Here is a 22993-nt window from a genome sequence, read left to right as displayed (position 1 = left end):
GTTAGTTTTTAGAAAGTGTGTTGAATAGAAAGGAAAGTGAATGAAATCCAAAGGTTTCAGACTAAGGTTAGGAAAAGTATCATGGGGAGGTTGAGAAGGTTGGGGATGGTCGGAATCATCTCTCACAGAACCTTTGAAGAGGAGACAGAAGTCTTTTCTTTGAAGAACTACTTTAAATGACTGTAAGTGAAAATTAAGTCCCAGTAGTAAAAGAATACACTTTCCACCTCTAGGCACTGTTTCTGGGCAGCTGCGTCTGGGGAGGTCTCTGCGCACTAGATGAAGCGCTAGGAGAAACCGCAGCCTGGATGGGGGAGGCTGCCTGACTCTGGACAAGAAAGAATTCTTGAACAGGTCAGGTCAGTGTAGGGACGGAAGGAATTGATTAAAGCGAGAGCAGCAGGGAGTGGCAGCTGCCTTGCAGGCAGCAGAGAACAGATAAGTGCAGAGGAAAGAGGGAAAGTTCTCAGCCTAGGGCACGTTCCCTTGCCAACTCTTAAAGCCAGGGTCACCTGGCGTCCTGTGTCTGCTTGGATCTGCACAGCATGGGGGCCAGCCCCTACCACCCCAGGCTTTGGGGGAGCCACAGAGCCCAGGATGGAGTGAGATTATGTTCTGAGAACTCCCCAAAGAAAGGAGATTTTCAGGCAGGCTACTAAAAGCAGATCATGTAGCGGTAGTTCCATCCAGGTCGCCCAGGCGACAGAAACATGCAGACCCAACTGAGCCCCTAGCAGCCCCTTCCTACTTATTAGGAGCAAAGCAGATACAGTGAAGACTTGGATATAAAGTGAAATAGCAAAGACACAAAACCCAAATGACTGTGAGAAAGCTTTATTTGAAAGTACGCACTTAAAGGAATGTGCGCGTCCTTAGAGAGGAGGTGCACTGAAAGGTTGGGGATTCCGTCTTTTAAGGCCTTCAAGAATGCGGCAAAGGGCAGAGGGGGTGCTGTTGGGCGTAGGCTTGAGTTGTGGTCTCAAAAGATGCTTATCTCTGGTGAGAGACACCGTGTCTCCTCTCCTCTATTATCAGTCCTCCAACTAATTTTGCTAAATAAACCCAACACAAGGGATTTATTTGTCCTGCTCTCCAAGATAGTGGTCACCCTCAAGCAGTGGGGCCATATCAGGTAAGATTGCCTGCCCTGCCTTAAGGTAGGCTGTTGGGTTATTGTCTGATTTCCAGAGAATATGCTAGGAATTTTACTTCTCAACTCTCTGCTTTTTAAAATGGAATCTAAGCCTTAAGATGGGGTCCCTTCTGTTCTTACTATACTGTTTATATCTCAGCATTTTCATCATAGGCAGAAAAAGCTAATCATGATGCTTGTCCCATGTCCCTTCCCTACCTCAGCGCTACAGCAACTCTTTTAAATAGAACTCTTGCGTCCTGTATTTATTAAAGAAAACAAATAGTTAAATAGCTCTTGCAAATAGCAAACTTATCACTGAAGTGATTTTGATAGATAAAAATCAACATATGTGGTGGATAAGCTCCACTAATTCTAGTCATTTTTCTTGTTTGACTACTTAATCTTAACGTTATAAATGCTAGGACACTGTTGAGATTTTTCATACTAGTACAGAAAAGAGGTGAAAAAATCCTTTTCAAATACTTAAGAGTCCAAATAGGGGACTATGCATTTGCAAAATTAATTTCACGAAGAAAAATTGCCAAATAATACAGAAAAGCTTCAGTTATATCATCATACTGAAGTCAATTTCTTTGCTTAATCCTGGGATAGCAGGACCTTTACCCACTGTAGAAAATGAAGATGTACAAGCCACTGTTTGTAAAAGCCAGATGGTGCCGAGTTCTTTTTAAAAGGCCGGGAATATAACCCTCTTCTGAAGGATGAAAGTGTGTAAACACCACACACATTTTTCAAAAGCTAAACGTTCTTCCTTTTTCCGATTGGATTTTCTCAACTTCAAGCTTTTTGTCTGCTGCCAGATGCCAAGTCTTGGAAAGAGAAAAGAAGCTAAGAAGTTGGAACGACCAGACTGGTCAGCTGTACAGTGGCCCCCCGCGGCTGTTGTGGCTTTAAATTCCTGGCCGGATGCAGGTGTAATTGGGATGCGCCCCCACTGAGGTGTTGCTTCCAAGACTGTTTGCTTCATTAGAATTCACTTCTGTAAGGTTTTTGAAATTGCGATTTCCCTCATAGAAATCTCTTATGTTTTACTGCTTCGATGATGAGCGGAGATTAGCTTTGCATTTGCAAAATTAAATTACTTTCCCAAAGTATTTCTTAATTTTCATGCAGATGCCACTGAAAATTCCAAGAGAGTGAAAAGTTGTTAGCTGCACTTTAAATACCAGAAAATCTCTGTGTGGGAAGGAGAAGGGAAGAGGGTAAAATTACTTTTATTTTAAAATTGAACAGAGGGGTGTTCATTCTACAGAATCCACATCTGGAGATAAGTACCTAAGGGGAAAACACTTGCATAGTTCAAATTGTGAACATTTTTAGCATCAGCATTTGGATCAATATCATCTACTAAGGAAAGGCAAAAGGAATTAAAAATAAAGTGTGAGCAGTCACACTACCAGGAGAACAGGATCCTGAGTGCATTTCATGCTTGTTTTTGAGATGAGACAGCAGTTTCATAGGTGAGTGGAGATCTGTCATGATAGCTCTGATGTCCTTCCAATACCACAACCCATCTCCAAAACAGCATATTTCAGGAACTCCATAATGTTTTCCCTTAACATGATACTTTCATCAAGGAGGAAAAACGTTTCTTCTACCCTCTCTAGGTTCAGTGACTGGAGCCTGTGAATTAAACTGACAAATTTATGTTCATTTGTTGATAAAAGGCTTACTTGTATGCACACAAAAGCCCACGGACGAACTAGCTGACTGGTTATTCATGTTATAATAAATGAATGTCAGAGTTTTGAAGGGTGAACTTTGTTCATGATTCAGGTTATTTATTAGAGACCATATTTCTAAATCATAATGAAAATCAATGGCAGTATGAACATATAAAATTTTCTTTACATATTATTCGAAAAACAAATCTAATAGGTCTGGGGCTTATACACCAGACTTAAGAGAAAGGAAGGAGGGAGAAATGGCTTCTGTGGGAAGAACAAATAGGTTGTCTCTAGGAAAAGCAATGGGATGGGTTTTTAGGAGAACAAATGGGAGATAAAAAAGTTTGTGATAATGTTTTTCTATACAGATAATGACCGGTCTTTCCATGTCTCAGGGTCATAAAACTCCCCCGGAGAGTTTACCTTTGGATAGCAGATGTAACGCAGCAGAAGCTACCCTGAAGAGGGAATTTAAGGCAGTTCTCATTTCTCAAAAGTTTCTGTTTTTAGTCAGATAAGGGAAGCTCTAAAAAGGCTTCTTTCTCCATATGTTGAATTTCAAATATCTTCAGCTTAAAATAATCTTCATACCAGCTCTGGGGTTCCAAGAGAGTATCCCCACAGTTTAAGGAATTCAGGTTTCTGAAGATGACATTTCAAATGTGCTAAAGTTAGTCTAGGATCCGTTAGACCATAAGATACGGAGAAAGAAAAATGGAGAAGTTATTCTTAATCCTTTTAAGCCTGTGGTATCTCTCTAAGTGAACTGGCTGCCTTAAATGGCAAAAAGGAACTTAAAAAATTTTTTCAGTAGATGGTCCACATAAATGGTTATCTAGTTAGGTACCAGGTTATGAATAACCCATATGCTATTAAGTATTTGGTCAGTCAGCTAACACTTACTGAGGTAGGTGATTGACACATTATAACTTCTGAGTTTGACTGAGCCTCTTGTCATTTGACATTTTCTGGAAAACATCTAGATCAACAGCAAACATAGGCAACTCGAAGTCTTAATTGAAAGATTCGCTTCATAGTGAGCATATAATTATTGGGTACATTTAGATTTTTAGCCACATTTGGCCTCTATGTGAGAGAATGAATAGATTCACTGTTCATGTTACAATAAATGAATGTCAGAGTTTTGAAGGGTGAACTTTGTTCATGATTCAGGTTATTTATTAGAGACCATATTTCTAAATCATAATGAAAATCAATGGCCGTATGAATATATAAAATTGTCATTACATCTTATTGGAAAAACAAATCTAATAGGTAAGGTAAAAATCAAAATCTTCTAGTATCTTGTACATTGATAGAGCAAAATTAATGGCTTTAGGTTTCGTGGATTTTTTAAATTGTTATTTATCAAACTAAACCTGGCAATACTGTCAAAATAAGTCAACTTTGTTTTCTTTCATGGTTAAAGCTTCATGTTATTCTGCCCTGGAAGAACCAACAGCATGCGCATCTTCTAATAAATTATCAAATGTCTTGCTCCATTGCAGTTTGTACATTCTCAAGGGCTTTTCTGGATTGAAAATTAAAGTCTCTCTTACCCATCGTGATATTTAGTTAACGGGGAGTGGCGCACAGGATTACACTGAACTTTCATGAGCATATCGTGTTTCAAGTACCCAGGATTCTGGAGTCAAATAGGAAAGCATCCAAGTGATGTCACACTATTTTAAGATTTGTCCAGACACCCCTGAGGGATATAGACATCGTTTATCTGATGTGTTTGCTGGTCTGTGGCCTCTGAAACCGAACGACCTGCTTTCTACATAAGACTAGAACCTCCAGGAAGACGTAGAGTCCACGTGGGACCATAGTGCCAATTTCCAGCATCTACTGCCTGACCCATATTATCCTTTCTCATTGGAAATTAATTAGAAGAATTAGTGGAAGAAAAATAACAAAAATGTGACCTGTGACTATATAAAAAGAGGAAGTCATTGTGTTGAGAAGAAAGTGTGGAAAGAGCATAATATGAAGAAGCCAATATTTATGAAGATGGTATTTATAAATTCTAAACAACACCATGACTTGTTTTCCCTTGAGGTTTTGAATTACTACTTAAATATCTATATATTCTTCTCTCTTCCATAGGATACATTTTTACTTAAAATGGATATGGCAAGACTAATTGAAGAATGGATGTATATATTAACCATGTTTCTGAGTCTTTGACATCAGAGGCCTCACTGACCCTGGAGAGACTGCCCATCCCACGTCAGCCAATTCCTGGAGAGAGTAAAGACTCCCGCAGGAGTGCACCTTTTATCTGCCCTCCACAGCCCGTACCCCAGCCAGCTGCTTTAATTGAGCCCCCACAGGGTTCTCCCAGTCTGGATGACTGTCCACCTGCCCTGATCCCCCCAGGGCTGGGTACCAGGCAACTAGGGGCAGCCCCAGTGCTTCAGCGCCTGCTGAGATCATTCAGATCAGCCAACCCGAAAACCGCCTGCCCTGCTTCACCTGTTTCTTCCTTCAGAAACTACAATAAGGGCCCTTGCCCACATTTCCCCCTCACTCCCTCTGCTTCCTGACGTCCCCCTGAGGCCCTGACGTGGCATGACATGCCCCTGCCTCTTGGGAACTGTAACAAACTGTCTTTTCTGCAGTGGTTTTCTCCTGATCTTCTGGCTTCACCAGACAGCTGACCATGAAAAACATAGGTTTGAGCTGCATGGGTTCACTTACATGTGGATTTTATTCAGCAAATATATTGGAAAATTTTCTGGAGATTTGCGACGTTTTGAGAAACATTTTCTGTAGCCTGCGTGTGAGAATGCAGTATATAATACATACAATATACAAAATACATGTTAATCAACTTTATGTTATCGATAAGGCTTTTGTAGTCAAGTTTTTGGGGTATCAGATGGGTTGCTCAAGGGTCAGCTGTATGTGAATAATATTTTCAAATAATATTTAGAACAGTTAAAAGAGATAGATAGTGTTGCTATTAATTTTGAAGAGGGGAAACTAAGCAATCAAATACTTTATATTGCCCAGTGTCACTCAGCAAATTAAGTAGTCAAGCTGGGATCGATATCACAGTTTGCTCATTTAAAAACAGGTACCCAGAGCATCTTTCATTAACTTTTTCTCATCTTTGAGCTTTTTGCTTCCTATGCAGCTAAGATGATGTCCCCTGCTGCTATTAGTGAGTACCTTCCCCAATCTCCCAGAATTAGATAGCCTATAATACTGTTTTCCTGATGTATAATCCTTGTGGGATGGATGGGATAGGATAACGCAGGCTAATATTTCTGAGGGCAGAGGGCTTAGCTTTGTGAGGGACAGACAGACGTTGTGGAATCTCATCTCACTAGTCCTAAAACATGTCGGAGTTCTGAAATGGTCGCTTGCACCTCTTCTTCCCATCTGAGTTTGGAAACGGCTGAAAGCTAGAAACACGAGTCGACAGATGGAAACCAAAATACGTGCTTCACTACAGATCAAAGGTTCCCAGAGCAACTTGCAGCAGCCCCGTGGCCTCCCTGCAGTGCCCTCGGAATCTGGCGAAGTGACCCATCCTGCCACAGGCAGCAGGACAGCATCGGTCCTCTCAGGACATGACCCTGGATGGAGGAGGACGTCCTTGTGCTGCTGACAGGACAGGGGGAGTCAGGCGGGCCACAAGTTTACCAGATTTGCAAGGAGAGCATGAAGAGTAGGGATGAGAGGCGCCCACTGTGGCATCGTAAAGCCAGTGGAATTCTTACTTTTCCAGTAAATAGTCATGTGATTTGGGGAGACCATTCAGCTCATCTGTTTCTCAGGTTCCCGTCTCTAAGAGCTCATTTATAATAAGAACTCATAGGACTTTTGATTACTTAATGATAGAATATTAGCTCAATAAACACTACATAAATATTAGCTATTATTATAATTAAGTTTTTTTTTCAGGCTATTTTCAGAACTAGGTTCCATTCTGTGACACAGTAATTATAAACTAAGAAAAAGAGCAATGCTTCTCTTTGAAAATGTGTCTTCATTATCTGTTTATGTTCACAGACGGAGAGCATAAAAAACATAGTAAAATTAGCCATAAAAGCCACTCATCCTCTGTCATGTGAGACACTCTTAAGGAGGGAGCCAATGCATATACACTAATAAACTTAATTATAGTTATCCATTTATACAGATAACCTGGGCGATCTTTCCTAGGAATTTTGATTTATTTCATGCACCATGTATTACAGTGATCTACACCAAAGGCTTTGTATGCATAAATTAATAGTTTCCCATCAGCTTTTATTTAATTGTACTCTTACTAAGAGTTAACATTTTTTGAGCCAAAACTGAGGGCCAGGCCCTGTGCTGCGGGAGTTCCTTCAGCCCTTCCATGATCTCAGGGACTGGGGATTGTCTCTATTTAGCATGAGTTTCCTGGACGCTGAGGGACTTGCCTGAACACAGACAGCTCAGAAGTGGGCCTTAGGATGTAAGCCCAGTCCTGACCTGCTTTAGAGCTAAAAGCCTCCCCTACACTTAGAGTCACAATCAGGTGACTCTCTCTTCCTTTTGACTTTTCTTACACGATTCTGCCATGCAGGAGTTATCCTTCATGAGCATTAGGTCTATCTCATGACTTGTATTCAGATTTTCATTCCATTTCTTTCCAACCTAACGTAAGCCTTCTCTCTAGAGACTAGATTTCAGAGATCTTTTAGAAATCAGAGGTTCTAAAAGTGCCATATCAGCAGTTCTGCCATTAGGAAGTGTGCCTTTCACACTGGAAAATACACTTCTTATGTCAGGAGAAGAGAAACCTGTCATTTCTATTTGGTGTAAAACTCCCACAATAGCATATATCAACTGTAAGGTGACTTCTTTGGGGAAATTCTCTAAAGAAGCTAAGCAGATGGTAACTTTAATTGCTCAGAGAAACATTGCTATTTATTGGTATAATTTAATTTATTCTTCTATGAATCATCTTCTTAGAAACCTAAGGGGAAAAAATGCCCAAACATGCTAATTCAAAGAACTCCAGAATATTCTTCCCTAGAAGTCTGAGAAGCTACCTTCTCCAACTCCATTTGATCTAAGACAGGGGGCCTTCTCACTAAACACACTTGTTAGCCTACGTTGGCTGTGGCATTTCTGACAAGAATTCTAATATTATTTGAAATTCTAGTTAATTCTAGTTTGGTTGTTATTTCTATACTGAGTGAAATAAAATACTGCAATTTATGCCTCTCAGAGCTTTAATAGCAAACTTGTAGGCATGTTGATCTGTCCCACATTCTCCTTTAAACTAGAAGCCTGAGATGTGCCATCACTATCATCTTGTCTGCTGCCTGCCATCATCGTAGACCTGGATGCCAGATACTCATACTTTCATTGGACATAGTATATTCATCACCTGACATCCATAGCAGTTATTGTCATCTCCCCAGTGGCTGGCTTGGGTTATGATAGACATTCATATTTATGTCAACATGTACGTGCATACGTGTGCATAATTAATGCACTTAGGCATACAAATGTACTTAAAACTTGTACATTTCAGTGTACTTAAAACTTGGTCTGATTTTTTAAAATTTTCTTTGAGAAGAAATCAGAAAGCAAAGATGCACATACTTATGTTTAAAGTGTCGTTCTACCACTTCCTGAGCTCACAAAAATCTTGGCTTTAGAAATGTAAAATGTCACAGCAGAATGTAAATCGGATCCCTCTGACATCTTATTCTTACCATAGAAGAATAGAAGAATAAACACAAGTGTAGGGATTAAAGAAGCTTGGGTTTAAATCCTGTATCATTGGTCACTATGAACTGATACTGTCATTTTTTATTAGTAACTGCATCTTATCTAGCTCTGTGATGTGTGGTAGTAGTAAAATACTTGAAGCATTAGTAGCAAAAATAATGACAATGGATCTTTCTTCATCACTTGCTATGTATCAGGTTCTTCTTTAGCACTTTATGTATATTATCTCAATTAGTCCCCCTAACCACCTGAAATATAGGGACTTCTTTTATTCTTGTTTCCAGATTAAGAAGCTAAAGTTTAAATACTATGTCTAATATCACTTCAATAGGAAGTGGCAGGGTCTAGGGATGGAGCCTAGAGTTTGATATCTAAGTCCATACCTTTAACTACTCAGCCTATTACTGCATTTCTTCAATTTACCAATCAAAAAAAATGGAGGTATAATATATTATCATAAAGATTAAATGTATAGAAACTCAAAAAAATACTGAAGAACTAGAACAGTGTTCGGGATATAAACGAACTTAGGTACTACTAGGTCACATTGCATTTGGAAGTGGGTATTGCTACCAGTGACAGAAAACCTGGGTATGATCAATTAAGCAAAGAGAGGTTTAGTTTTCTCACATAACAAAAAGTTCCGGAGTTAAGCAGCCACTGGAGTTGGATCAACAGTTTAAGTACATAAAAGCTGACATTTGTATGACTCTTTTGGTGTTGTCTTAGGTTTGCAAAGTAGGTGCTTTTGCTTGCTGCAGGTATTGTATCTGACTTCAGAGATGAAGGGATAGGGGAGAGAGACACCAGTGTCATCTCTCTCTCCAGTCAGGAAGATGCGTCACAGGTCTTTATCCTGTGGGAAAGAACTGGGTGCATGGCCACTTCTCACTGCAAAAGAGGCTGGGAAATGCATTTCGATGCTTTATATTTTCCCAGTATCTGTTGGAGGCAGAAGAAGGGAGTGGGTGTTGGTGGTGTCTTTTTATTCATTTCAGGGAAACATCAATTTTTTTCCACAGCCCCACCTTTCCTGCTTCTGAAATTCTTCCCAACACTAGGTTATTTTCAGCTGGGAAAATATGCTGGGCTGCGTGGATAGGTAAGACAAGCTGCAGCCAGGGAACATAGCTCCTCCGTTAGCCAAACTGGTGCTTGGCATGAAAGTGAGACAAACCAAACTTTGCTGTTTGAATTTTCACATTTCAAACCGTGAACTTGGTAAATAGACTCTGAAACCCTGAGATAGTAAAGAGCACGGTGATAATTCATAGAATAGCTGTTAGATACGCAGGACCTGAGAATATGATAGATGATTAAAATATGGCATAAGTAGTTTTAATTGTATTCTGCAGTTTAATAAAATAGAACATGCAAAGTGAAGGGCTAGATGAGTTCTCAAACTTGGGGTGGAAAGGGATATTTATATTTTGCCCTAAGGGTGGTACTGTTGTGTGAATGGTGCTGTTTTGAAGTTGCATCAGAGAATGACCAGTACCATACACTTAGCTCTATACTTGAAACACAAATTAATAAAATATGTATTCTTCCTACAAAATGGTTATAAAAGGTGGGAGGATAATTTTGCTGAGCTACAAGTAGAAGATGAATACAGTGAAGGAACATAATAATGGCTCAGAGGTGCTTATTCAGTCCCTAGTGTGATTAACTCTAAGGCCTTGCAGGGGAAATGTTATTTTTAACTGGAGAAGATTAGCATACTTGGCAAGTAAGAAGAAGTAAGGAGGGAGGCTGTGGAGAGGGAAGGATAGAGGATATATCCTCCCGGTAAAGCAGAATGGTGTGGCTTGAATTCAGGGTGAGAGAAAGAATTCATTCATAAAAGAGAGAATAGAACTGGGGAGGCAGTAAATGACTTGCTAACTTTATAAATCAAGGTTTTCTCTTTTTTTGTTGTTCTGGTAATGATAGTTGCCAGATTTTTATTTGAGGTGAATTTGGAAATCGTAATTGTGGTTTTTAGATACATAAATTAGTCATTTGAAAGACATGTTGAAGAGCCAAGGGTTTGGAGAAAGAGTGACAGGTGAAGGTTATTAATATAGGCAAGAGAAACGGGACGGATGATAGTGTAAGCATAATGAGTTTAAGGTAGAAAATGTTTCTCTGATTTTTTTAAATCAGAAAACTGAAAAAAAAAAATGATTGTAGGAAGACCTAAACCTACTCAACAAAATATCCTCTGAATTCCTACTCTCTGCAAGGCATAATGTTATTAATAAAAAAAAATGGGGATATGTCTTTCAACTTCTTCACATGACAGTTGGGGATAAAAAAGTATATGAATGACTTCTAGTAATGGCTAAGTAGCTTGTATTAGACTAACCCTCCTGTAGAGAGCAATTACAACGCTACACAAACATGAGAAAGCACTGTTTGAATGCACTGGAGAATGACCAAATGCCATCAGAAATTATAGGATAAATGATCTTTGAAAAAAAGGGAAATGCCATGAATATGATTTGTTCTACCAATTATTTTTTGCATGGGACCAAGACCTCTAGAAGAAAACCACAGTCTTACTCATTTATGTACAGAGAAAAGGAGTTTAGGGCTTCTTGAGTGGCTAGAATGTGAGGTGAGAAATCCCAGAAGGAAGAAAGCCATGAAAGGGAAGCCCCCATATCCTCATCCTATGCACTTCGCAGGTACAGGGGAGATGTCAAAGTTGCCATGAAAAAGAACAGTGGAAAGCCTGAAATAACTGAGCAGGGATTTTAGCTTCTATTCACCTCAGGAATACTGAGTTTGAAGTTTGAGCCCAGTCAAGTTAACTGTTGCTAAGACAAAAGTCATCACTTCAAGGAAGGATCGCAGATTCCAGAATCTCTGTTAACACATCATATACAGTATCTTGAATATTATAAAAAATATTAGACATGTAAAGAAATAGGAAACTGTGACCCAAAATCAAGACCAAAAAACTGACACATATGGACTCAACCCAAGATAACTCAGATATTGCAATCAATAGACAAGAATTTTATAATAAGTATTTTCAAGAACTTTAAGGGAATGAAGGCCATACTGAGGGATTAGTAAAATTTAAGCACAGCATTACAAAGTATAAAATAGAATGAATTCCAGAACATAAAAGTAAATACTGGAGATGAAACATTTCCTGGATGAACTTCACAGCATTCTGAAGGTAGCAGAAGAATTGACCAGTTAACCTGTAGATCTAACAAGGAAATTATCTGTTCTGAAGAGCAGAGAGGAATCAACATAATAGCACCTCACTGAGATCATAAGGCAGTTGTGGTAATATCTGTGACAATACCACAAATGACAAGGCATAAATGGAACTCTACTGCTACAGTGCCTTCGTACTTTATAGGAAGCTCAGACTGTGGTAAGTTAAGGGAAAATATTGTAATTCCTAGATGAGTCTTTGACAAGCAAATTTCCATAAGGGAATTAAACCATACAGAGAATGAATGTAGCTACTATTTTCTCAGTTGGCCCAAAGATGGTCCAATGACAAGTTGTGTCATTCTAGTGCATAGATAAATTGATTTGTTACATTCAGTGATATTCTTGGCCTTGACTTTCTGATAGTTGCACACAAAAGAAAGACCCTAAACGATCAATATCAGGGATAAAAGAAGAACTATTGCTATAGATTCTACAGGTATTAAGATAATAAGCAACTGTTATAAACATTTTAATGACAGTAAATCTGAAAACCTAGTTTGAATAGACACATTCATAAAAGCCAGAACTTATCAACTGACACAAAATCAAATAGAAAGCACACACACGCTGTAATAAATTGAATTTGTTCTGAAAAACCCTCAAATACACACATGTGCACATATAATGCACACTTCAAGCAGAGAGAGTTTCACTAGTTAAATTCTATCAAACACTGAAGTAAAACATAACACCAGTTATACAAATTCTCCTTCAAAAATTGTAAGAGAAGAGAAGACTTCCCAACTTGATTCATGAGGCCAGCAGTACTGTGATATCAAAGCATTACAAGAAAAGAAAATTACTGACTACTATCTCTTATAAACATAGCTGCAAACATCCTTGATGAAATATTGGCAATTTGAATCCAGGAACGCATCAACAGGATAATGCATGATGAAAAGTAAGATTTATCTCTGGCATGCAAATTTGATTTGCATTAAAGAAAATCAATCTATTTACCATTTTAACAGACTAAAGGAGAATTTTTCCTCAGATCACCATACCTGTCCTCGTAGAGAAGAAAAATCTTTTCAGAACAACTAATAGCTTGTTTATACTTCAGGTTGGGAATCCTGTTGTGAAAACAGCTCTATGTAATTAATATGGCACTGTTAAGTTTTAAGCAGTGCTGTCTTAGGGACGGAGACAGTGTTTGGCTTAAATTGAAGGTAATTACACCGTAGCTTATGATATGAGGGAACAACTATTTTAACTAGAGGTTTAAAAAAAACCTGCTGTGATTTTACGTTAGTTCTATTAAAATTATTCATGTATTGTACCATATTACTGGGAGTCATGGGGAATCTAAGATAACTGTCATAATTTTGTTGGCCGTTTCACAAGGTTCTTTCAAAAGCCGTTAATCTTTTCCACCTATTAGAGAACCAACTCACAGAGAGCTCTTACTTTAATTTCTAAGGTTGCATTTGGAAATTGTGTGTGTGTGAGTGTGTGATCGGAAAGGATTTGCCTATTAGTGAAAAGAAAACAGAAAATTAAAAATTTGAAGCTATAAAAATATGATTCACAGTCATCACATACTCACAGAAGCCATCTTTGCTTTCTGAAGCACTCAGATGCATTGTTACAGCATGTGACCTGTTTGGTTTGAGAATTAGTAAGTTCAAGGTGAAATAGCTGATGGGTGGCAGGGTCTGAAGAAGCCTCACATGTCCTCATTTCTAGGTCACTGCTCTTTTGTCCAGGCCCTTCCTCCACCAGAGTTCTATTCTGGATTGCATTAAAGTGGACTTAGAAACAAACAAAAGCATAATGTGCCAAAATAAAGATGGTGGTGTCAAAAATGTTTTTAAATGGTGGCACAAGATAGACCTCTTGCAAATATAAATACCTATTAAACATTTTTATTTTGGAACAGAGGAAACTATTAAATTTCCTGATCATGAACAACATAAAAACGGTACATGAATCCAAGATGTATAGATTAATTAAACAAAAAGTATAGCTGGAAGGAATTAAAAAAGGACTGTAGTAGTATCACAAGTTACAAAACCCAACACTGGGCTTTTCCTCTTTCCACTGTTTATTCTTACAGTATATTTAGTATATGTCTGGGAATTCAATTGTATTTCAAAACTTGTGTATGCCTGATACCAAAGAAGGTGCTTTTTGAATATATTCTATCACATTTTTCCTTTAAAGGAAATCCTGCAGAATTATGTTTTTTTAAAAAATCAAACCTAATGATGGTATTTTTTTTTTAAGTTTTCACTATCTCTCCATCTTCTATCATCTGAAGCTCACATTCCTTAGCGCTCTCCTGAAGGCCTGTCATGAATTGGCCTCCCCGACTGTTTACCTCTGTTTTTCTCTCCTGCTGTTGCTCAACATATTGTCACACTTCGGTCCTGCTGACCTGTCGCTCAAACACCCCGCCTCTAGGATTTGGCTTTTGCTGTCATCTCTGCCTAGAATATCCTCACTTCCCTGCCTAATTAATTTACTAGTGTTTAGATAATATTGCGCAAATGTTTCTTTCCCTAAATTCTCAGGCAGGATAGATAAATCCCGCCTCCCTCTGTGATTCTGCAGGGGTTTCTATGTCTCACTCTAAGGGCATATGCCACATGGTAATATATTTATGAAATTGATTATTCCATGTGGTCAGAGATTGGCAAACTCAATTTCCCCTCAGCTGATTCTTGCAAATGACGTTTCATTGGTGCCCAGCCACCTCCATTCGTTTTCATACTGTCCCTGGGCCATTTCATGCCACAGAGGCAACACAAGTAGTCGCGACAGAGACTGTGTGGCCTGCTAAACCTAAAATATTCTCTGCGCCTTGACAGAGAAACTTTGTCAACCCCCGTACAAGACTGTGACCTTCAGGAGAGCAAGGACAGAGATTGAATTCACATCGGAGTTTTCGACGGTTTGCTTTGTGACCCCAGCAATTAATTATCTGTGGAAGCCACACTGTAAGTAGTACATCACAGGGGTTAAGAGTATAATCTCTGAAGTTCAGCCATCCGAATTCTAACTTTTTGGCATTCTAGATGTGACACCTAAAATAAATTGCGCCATTCATCTGTGCCTCAGATGCTGGAAGAGCATCACAAGTTACAAAAGCCAACCCAACAGCGAGGTGCTATTTCTTTCCTGTAAAATAAGGATAATAATGCCTTTCTCACATGTGAGGATTAAATCTCATGATATACGGGTAGCCCTTGATTTAGTGACTGATGTATATCAAGTACTCAGTACACACTAGCGTTACTATTATTAATATGGTCTGTACCATGTGTAAGGCTTTAATAATTAGGGACTCTGGGCCTCATTTTCCACGCATCGGGTAGAAGAGTGAGCTTCCTAAGTTCCCTTGAACTTCTGTAACTTTATGATGAGGGGAGTCCGTGTGTGGTTCTCAGGGCTGACCCGCGCTTCCTGGGGTGCATGTGGAACAACGGGAGGGAAAAATACAGCACCCACTTGGGCAATAAGACCAGCTGACCTGAGCCCAGCATCCGAAGGACCCTCAGAGCCAGAGAGTCGCCATGGAGGAAAGGCTTTTGTGCCCCGTGAGGCTGAGGCTTTATGGCCTGAGCTCCTGGAGGACCAGAGGGCCACCTGTGACCTCTAAGTCCTTTAACCAAACTTAATGAGCCACCCAGGAATCTCTGAGAAAGTTTTAAATGCATCATTCTGATGAGATTATAAACCTAGAGTCAGCTTTGATGAATTTTTGCTCTGTCTGATCATTTTTCTTGACATTATTTTCCCAATCTGTAAGTTTCGCAGAGAGGTTTTTAAAAAATACAAGTATAAACCTTACACATCAGAAAGTGACATCGGCTTTGTATTTTACTTTGTTTCTGGAGAAGTTTCTTTTTCAGCTTTAAGTAATCAAGGAAGATAGACAGCCTCAGATCCGGGACCTTTCAGAGAAGGGACAAAATGCGGCAGAGGCATTGAGAACAAGGATGAGAAAATCATGGTCCAGGACCTCTGAGAAATTGTGCTGTCAGTCAAATACAGTGACCTGATATTTAACTCCAGCCAATAGCAGACTCCCTTCCCTAGGGAACAGCGAGGACCTTGTAGGCTGAACATGACAGAGAGCCCTGAAGACATATTCCTAAAAGGTTATTTCACATATAAAGACAACCAGTGTCTGCAGCGAGGAACCCCAAAGACGATTAACTTAAATGCAGACCCTTACATACAGGAGAAGTGCAGCTAAAGAGGAACATAGGAAAATATTTGAAGCAGATTGGTTAGCAAAATTGAGAATATCTGGGTAAAATACCTTCTCTGGTCACTTCTAAATTTTGATCCTTTATGGCCAAATTACCACCAAATAATCTGTTGGCTTTGGTGGCTTGATTGTGAGCTGACTCACCTTCCTCACACTGTGAAGTTGTTTTTTTTTTAAATCAGAGATTACACTTCATGCATCAACTACACTTGTTTTCCTTTGAGGTTTGTTTGTTATATGATAGAGGATCGTGAAAGGCATCATAGGGAGAGATCTAGTTTTAATTTTTTTGTCATTACTTTTTTGTACGCAACTGCATTACTTTTTGTGGCACTTCCTAGTGCCTGTTAGAGAACATTACAGGCATTTCCAAGATACACAAGAATTTTCTGAGTCCTTTAATTAAAGAGAAATGAATGGGTTGGATAACTTGAGCAACACGTAGAACTTTATAAATTAGAAACGGACAAACACTGCTGCATCATTTTAGACTACACTGTTGGCAGATAATAATTACATGTTTTGTCTGTTCTTTTTTTTAAGGGCTGTGAATTTCAAATGATAGCACTCCTCTCACCTCGATGTGAGAAATTGAGTCTCTGTAATCAGCTCAAGTTATTCCTGCTTTCCTTGTATCCCATTATTTAAAGCATACTCTTTTTCAGTAGTTAATTATTATATATTATCTTCTCTGTAATTATTTTTTCTTTTTCTGCCTCACTTATTTTTAGATGTCACAATTGCACTTGGTGGAATACCAGATAAGAATACATTTAGTCATTGCGATCTTGCCTCATTACTCTGCCCTTCCACTGCTCTGAGTCATTTTTTTGTGAACTTCTTGGAACTCCTTCCAATTTGTGTGCTTCTTTGTGTCCTTTCAATGAGCTAAACTCAAAGCCAGGGCAGCCGCTCACAAAAAGGCAAGAAATTCACTGCCCTGAAATGGAGAGCTAATTCACAGCACACTTTTGGTGGTATATACTTGTTAGAAAACCCCATCACTGAGATCTCTCTCTCTTCAAAGCCTTAGAGGCTGGGTTTTTAAATTTCCTGGCCATGCCACCATGTATAACATGCTTTATTTTCCCTGGGCTTCACCATAAGTTTTCTAACTGAAGTGAGAACCAGAAGATGCCCTAAATTTCTGAGCTCTATGTGGTATCTGGCACTATTAAATTAAATTAAATTGTATCCTACAGCATGATTTTGTATGTCTTGATCAACATTCAGGATCCACTGCTTAGGACAGTACCTGACACATCTCTGCTGCAAAGATCCTAATAAGGCTGAGAGTACAGGGGTTGATGTGGTCTTCGTGACGGGGATGTGATGTAGAGATTACTGTTATGTCAGTCAAGGTCCAGTAAGGAGACAGAAGTCACATCAGTTATTTTACTAAAGAAAAAAATTGACTTTAATTGTTAACTAGGTGTAACAAATTGTACTAAGTCACTGAAAAGCCAACAGAGAAAACTCAACTACCCCAGGTAGCCATTTCAGGAAGCAGCTGTCACCATTCAGACTGAGTCTGGAATTATTAGAACTAGAAGCTTGAAGGACAGTCTGGTGGGGCTGACAGGCAGGCCAATGAAGAGGTGACATTGCTTTGCTGACCGTGATCTCTGATCTCTCAGGAGGGGCCGCAGGGGACCAGGATTCTGGGCTTTGCGGCCAGATGTCCTCTGAGCGGGACAGCGGTGATGAAGCTGGCCCTGGAAGCACTGTGTTTCGGATGTGCGTGGGGATGAGCTGCTGCTGCCAGGGTCATGCTGACTGGGGCAGGAAGGGGACAGGCAGCCAGAGGAAAGGGCAGCAAGCCGTCAGCAAGGAGTGGGCCCATCCTTCCCCCTCCAGCCTGGCAGTCTCTCTCTGGTGCCTGCTGTTGGCAGAGCCCAACAGAGAAAAGCCTGCTGAGGGGGAATGTGGTTGACAGAATCCCAGCCCAGCCAGTCTCAGTGTAACTGTCCTTCTTTTACAGGTAAGATTCTAAGGCAGAAAGCAGTTAAATAATTTGTCCTTGTCCACAGCTTTCCAGGTCCACACTTATAAGAGGACGATAAGAAGCCACATTAGTGCCATTTCCCAGTAAGTCACATAACACGGTCTGGGGGTTGTGGAAACAGGTATTATAAACATTGCATTTGTTATATTTATAAATATTTTATGTATGATAAATATATAGAGAAGGCTTTTCAGGCATCTTTGCACAGCTCAAAAGAAAATACTTTTCCTTAGGTAAATTTTTGAAAGATTTCACTTTGTGCCTCTGCTGAGTCACAAAAATAATTTTATCAGAAGAAATGAATCATTCTGTTTAAAAAAGAATTCTAACTACTTTTAATTTTGTATTTTATTTTGTACTGTTTTCAGACAATATGCTTCCTCGTATGGGCGTGTATTTTAGGACCATGTTTTTAAACAATTGTAATTACTTAGTTTAAGAAAAATTATTACACTGGAAGGACACAATTTAGTAGCATCTCTGTCACTGACAGAGCCATGAATCTATCACCAGGTGCTTACAATTGTAAAACATCCCTTTATATTCAAGCAGTGTACAAGATAATTGCACAGAAGCAATTTTCTGCTACTAAATAAATTTTATTTATATTGATTTGGCCATTTTTAGGTCTCTCTTTAGTGTCTGCTGTTGACTAACATCTTCTGTTGAAAAATACTTGCTAGATTGAAAATAAGAGGGAGTGTAAAGAGAGTGTAGCAGTTTGTACAGTTGTACAGTTCAGTGGCAGTTTGTATAACAGCTTAAAAAGACAGTCCTTTCAGGAATGGGGAATGCAAGCTGGGGCTGTGTGCTTCACCATTTTAATATTAATCATGATGACTCTCATTAACACAATGATTGGCTAAAAACAACCATGTGGAAAGTCCAGTTTTCTCAAAATCTGCATTATGAAAAACGATGTCTCTGGTTGATTTGGGTGATAATCTAGAGTTATGTGTCTAAGATTATATCAATAATTCAAATACTTTTAAAGAAAAGATTAAAATGACAAATGGGCATAACAGGCAGTATAAAAGTTATGCCTATTGCAAGAGATTCCCTTCTCTCGGGATGATAGAGTACATCAGTCAACATTTACAAAATGTTAGTGAGCATTATTTTAAAACATGTGACTCGATCATTCATGTGATGAGATGAGAGTTTATTAATTAAATTCTCTGTTTTCAGCACCAGTCAACCCTGGGGAATGCAGAAGGTAACCAAGACAGTGCCAGCTACACGGAGCTGCCAGTCAGTCATGGAGACAGCAATTTTACTAGAAAACAAGTTGAGAGCAAGTGAAGGCACTTGTAAGTCATGAATCACAGTTGACTTTTCCTAGTGACCAGGGAAATAACCCAAGCTATGGGATCAGGCTGCAAGTGAAAATCTATTTCTATTTACTTTTGGTGAGGAGGCTCCGAAGGGGATTGGGGCCCTTCCAATCGTCACCCCAATACCTTCCTCCAGAGTGACTTCCCTGGCTTCCCCGACACCCCTTTTCCTCCCGTCTGCCTGCCTCCGTGAGATTGCCTTAGACGTCCCGTTTTGATCTTCCATCTGGCTCTTTTTAATGCTCGAGTGCAGACTTGGTCACACACTAGGTCGTGTTTTCTGTTCCATCTTTGAGCACAGAGACGGATCTGTCTTGCTCTTACGGTCTCTCACCCTCATCTAGTCCCTGCTCAGAGACAAGCCGGATGACTTGTCAGGATTGGTCCTGCCTCCTTCGTCCATTCTGTGTGCTCTGTATTGGCTATTTTGGTTGCTCAAGGAGCTTGCATGCAGCATCTGCACTTTTGACAAAAGAACCAGCTGCTTAGGCAATACTGTGAAAATCAAATGTAACCTACCTCTTAAAGGTCAGCATTTCTCAAGAATGGAACCTGGACTGCTCACTCGTCACTAGCAGGGTCTCCTTCCAGTCCCTTGCAGAGATGCAGGTCAATCTATAGAAGAAACGAGCATCAGGCATAGGTAGGGGTGGGTGAGGGCAGGGCTAGTCCAGGTCTTGGTCAAGAGCCACTGTCTTTGTCCAAACATTGATGTTTGGCTTGGCGTCTTGCTCCCCTGGGAGGAGAAGTTCACAGCTCCTGGTCTCAGGCCAAGCTTGGTGTAGAAAGTGAGTCATTATGGGAAAGTAGTGAGCCTTTCCCAGGCACACCCTGAGGGGCTCCAGGGTCATCTGGGTTTTCCTGGGTGCCCAGAATACTAACCCCTGGACTGAATACCATCTGGGGCTCCTTCATGTCCGCTGGGACTCCTGACTGCGCTGTCCGTGAGGTCTCCAGTGCTTGCACTGCCCTTCTTCCCCGCTATGCCCAGAAGAGACATTCTAGAAGATTCTTGAGTCATCTGGGGGGCTGAGTCCTGACCCCATCTTTCCCTGGGTATGGCTCATAGTGATTTCCTTCCTGCCCCTACAATTTTTAAATATCATAATGTTGTATATAATAATGATGACACTAGGAGTAATAATTGCTTAAAATCAATGAGAGAGAAGAAATGCCATTATCAGCAATCCAAAGGACACCAATTGTTATAGGACATCAATTACTGGAATCCTATTATATCTGAAGTGGCTGTTCACATGGAACCACAGAGAATAAGGGACAGGCAGATGTAACTTCTCAAATATGGGCCTTTGCCTAAGTCTTTACACTCACCATTTTTACCACTTTGTGAATAAAGGAATGATGTCATGGATTATATGGATAAAAAAATTAAGTATGGCATGGTCTTACCCAGCAAGCTTTTAAGAGCTTTGCCATTTGGCATCAGTTGAACAGAAATTATTATTATTTAGCTAGGGAAAAAGTAGGAAAATACATGTATTACACACATTACCCATTATCTATTTTACTAAAGTGGATAGGCTATAAATATCGTGAATGGCTGGGAATGATCTTTTGAAAAGTAGTGTCTACTTTTGATCAGTGACAAACCAATTCAATACCAGTAATTTAAAAAACGAAATAATACCAAGGAATAAGGTACTTATTATTATTTAGAATCTTGTCAATTTGCATCGACAAAACACATCTTTGTATTTTCACAAATAAAGGTGAATATAATCCGTAGATTGTTGGTTTGTATTAACTGAAAAACGACGACAAAAAATCCCAAAGCTTTAAAGAAACAAAAATATGTTGTTCTTTCAGTGAGGCCTTATATCCTTAATCTTGCTTCAGATGGAATTTTTATATGGCTGCTAAACAGCACTGAAAATAGGATTTTTAATGGTGAGACTCACAGGCTCTTAACTGCATAATATGGTGAGCAGTGCTATAACTTAACGCTTATAGGGCTTTTGTACGTTATAGAATAGTTTGTTTAAAACTGTTCTAATGTGTTTATAGCTCTTTTTCCATCGAACCTGATTTAAACAGTGCCTTATCAAGTTTTACTGTATACACAGGGTGGAAATAACTTACTTTGTGTATTTCTTTAGCTGAAATTCATAAATCAGATACTGCAATGCAACTGCAGAATTGTATTGGATTTATAATAAACTTTAGAAGGCTTGAGTCACTGCAGACTAATGGCAAAGCACCCTTCCTGGAGTTAGTCAAGAAAAAAATAAAGAGAAAAATAAAGGAGGGAGAAGCAAAGCGAACCACAGAATAAATGAAGTCACAATTTTAAGACCATAGGTCTTGCTCCAGAATCCAATACTGTGAAACTTCCCATTGCACGTGGCATTTTTTTCTTGATGTTTTCGAATATAGGGCTCTTAGACCAAATCAGGCAACTGTTTCAGTCTTGCAGGGTTAGAGTTCAAAGAACTTTCTGCCTGTTGCTTGTTTTACTATTAAAGACCCTAAATGTTTTAATGTCACAAACCACAAATAGTAAGTCATCAGTTTTGAAGCTCAGTAGTTATTAGATTATGACAGCAGTTAATAAAGGGATTATATCAAAGCACATTTAATGGCTGCCTGGAAAGCTTTCTCCACAGACTCAGCCAACCCCACGGCACTTTAAAAATAAACAATTGGGAAGGTTTATCTAATAGAACACTTGAGATGGTCAGGACATGAAGCAGAGTGGATGTCTCTGAATTCATTTATCTTTCACAATGAACTAAATTAAATTATCAGAATAAACTAAGGCTGGTATCTATTGAACTATGACCCAGTGAGTCAGACTGAATTCAAAATATTGGGATTGGTGTCCAAGACAAATAATGATTTTAGTGATTACATTTTCCTAGCAAAACTGTGATTCCAGTTCTATAAAATATGGTATAAAAAAATAGGACACACTGTTTTAACTTAGGACAGTTGCAGAATCCTAGGGGGTTCTTTCTTTACTTTTTCATACTCTCCAAATATTATTTAAGACCACTATAAAAAGACACATAGGATAAATATTAGAGAGGAAATCTTAGGAAATGGAAGGTGAAGATAAGAAAAAGTTAGGGATACCTCTGGTAGACGTACCCAGGTCGGTGCTGTTTAGCGGCCGTGGCCCTATCCCGACAGCTCTCAGGCCCCTTTCCTTGCTTCTACCTCCCTCTGCGATGTCATCCTCTGCTTTTTCAATTGCTGGCTGCTTCTCATGTTGCAGGACTCAGCTTCAATGTGAGGGCTCCATGGAGTTTGTACTTTTTAAGCTAAGGGTGGCTTAAGTAATTAAAGGGCAAGGGAGTTTGAGGTTTATCAGCATGACCCAGGACCCAGATCTGCTCGTCTCCTGTTGGTGTCCCCATTAGTGTCCTTCTATGGGGTTGTGTCTTATGCCCAGGCCAGAATGACTCAGTGTCAAGGGCACAGAATTGGCAGGATTGGCTTAGTGTCCCCAGCAGTGCCTCCCGGGGCTGGGGGCTGAGCCTTCTCCCTGCAGGGCACCAGGCTGTGCACACTGGAACACAGGCAGACAGTGGAAGATGAGGGAGCAGCTCCCTCCATGCACCCTCTGTGGCATCACCTGACTCACTCCTTTCCTGGCACCAGGAATCATCTGTATTTAGTGTATCAGTTTTGATTGTTTAATGTCCCTAAGCCCCACGC

At 39.7% G+C, this 22993-nt stretch overlaps 1 long non-coding RNA gene across 1 annotated transcript; it reads right to left on the bottom strand.

The window, feature by feature from the left end:
• Window positions 1–392: 392 nt before the first annotated feature.
• On the bottom strand, window positions 393–22701 carry LOC140847068 (uncharacterized). Its single transcript, XR_012126692.1, has 3 exons — window positions 22409–22701; window positions 19835–19930; window positions 393–2275 (listed from the first exon to the last, which is right to left on the bottom strand). It is a non-coding gene; the product is annotated as an uncharacterized lncRNA (long non-coding RNA).
• Between the last annotated feature and the right edge of the window lie 292 nt (window positions 22702–22993).

This window comes from Manis javanica, chromosome 17 (genome assembly GCF_040802235.1).
Source record: "Manis javanica isolate MJ-LG chromosome 17, MJ_LKY, whole genome shotgun sequence".
NCBI lineage: Eukaryota > Metazoa > Chordata > Mammalia > Pholidota > Manidae > Manis > Manis javanica.
The sequence above is the reverse complement of the archived record's forward strand: the minus strand, read 5'-3'. Positions and strand labels throughout refer to the sequence as shown.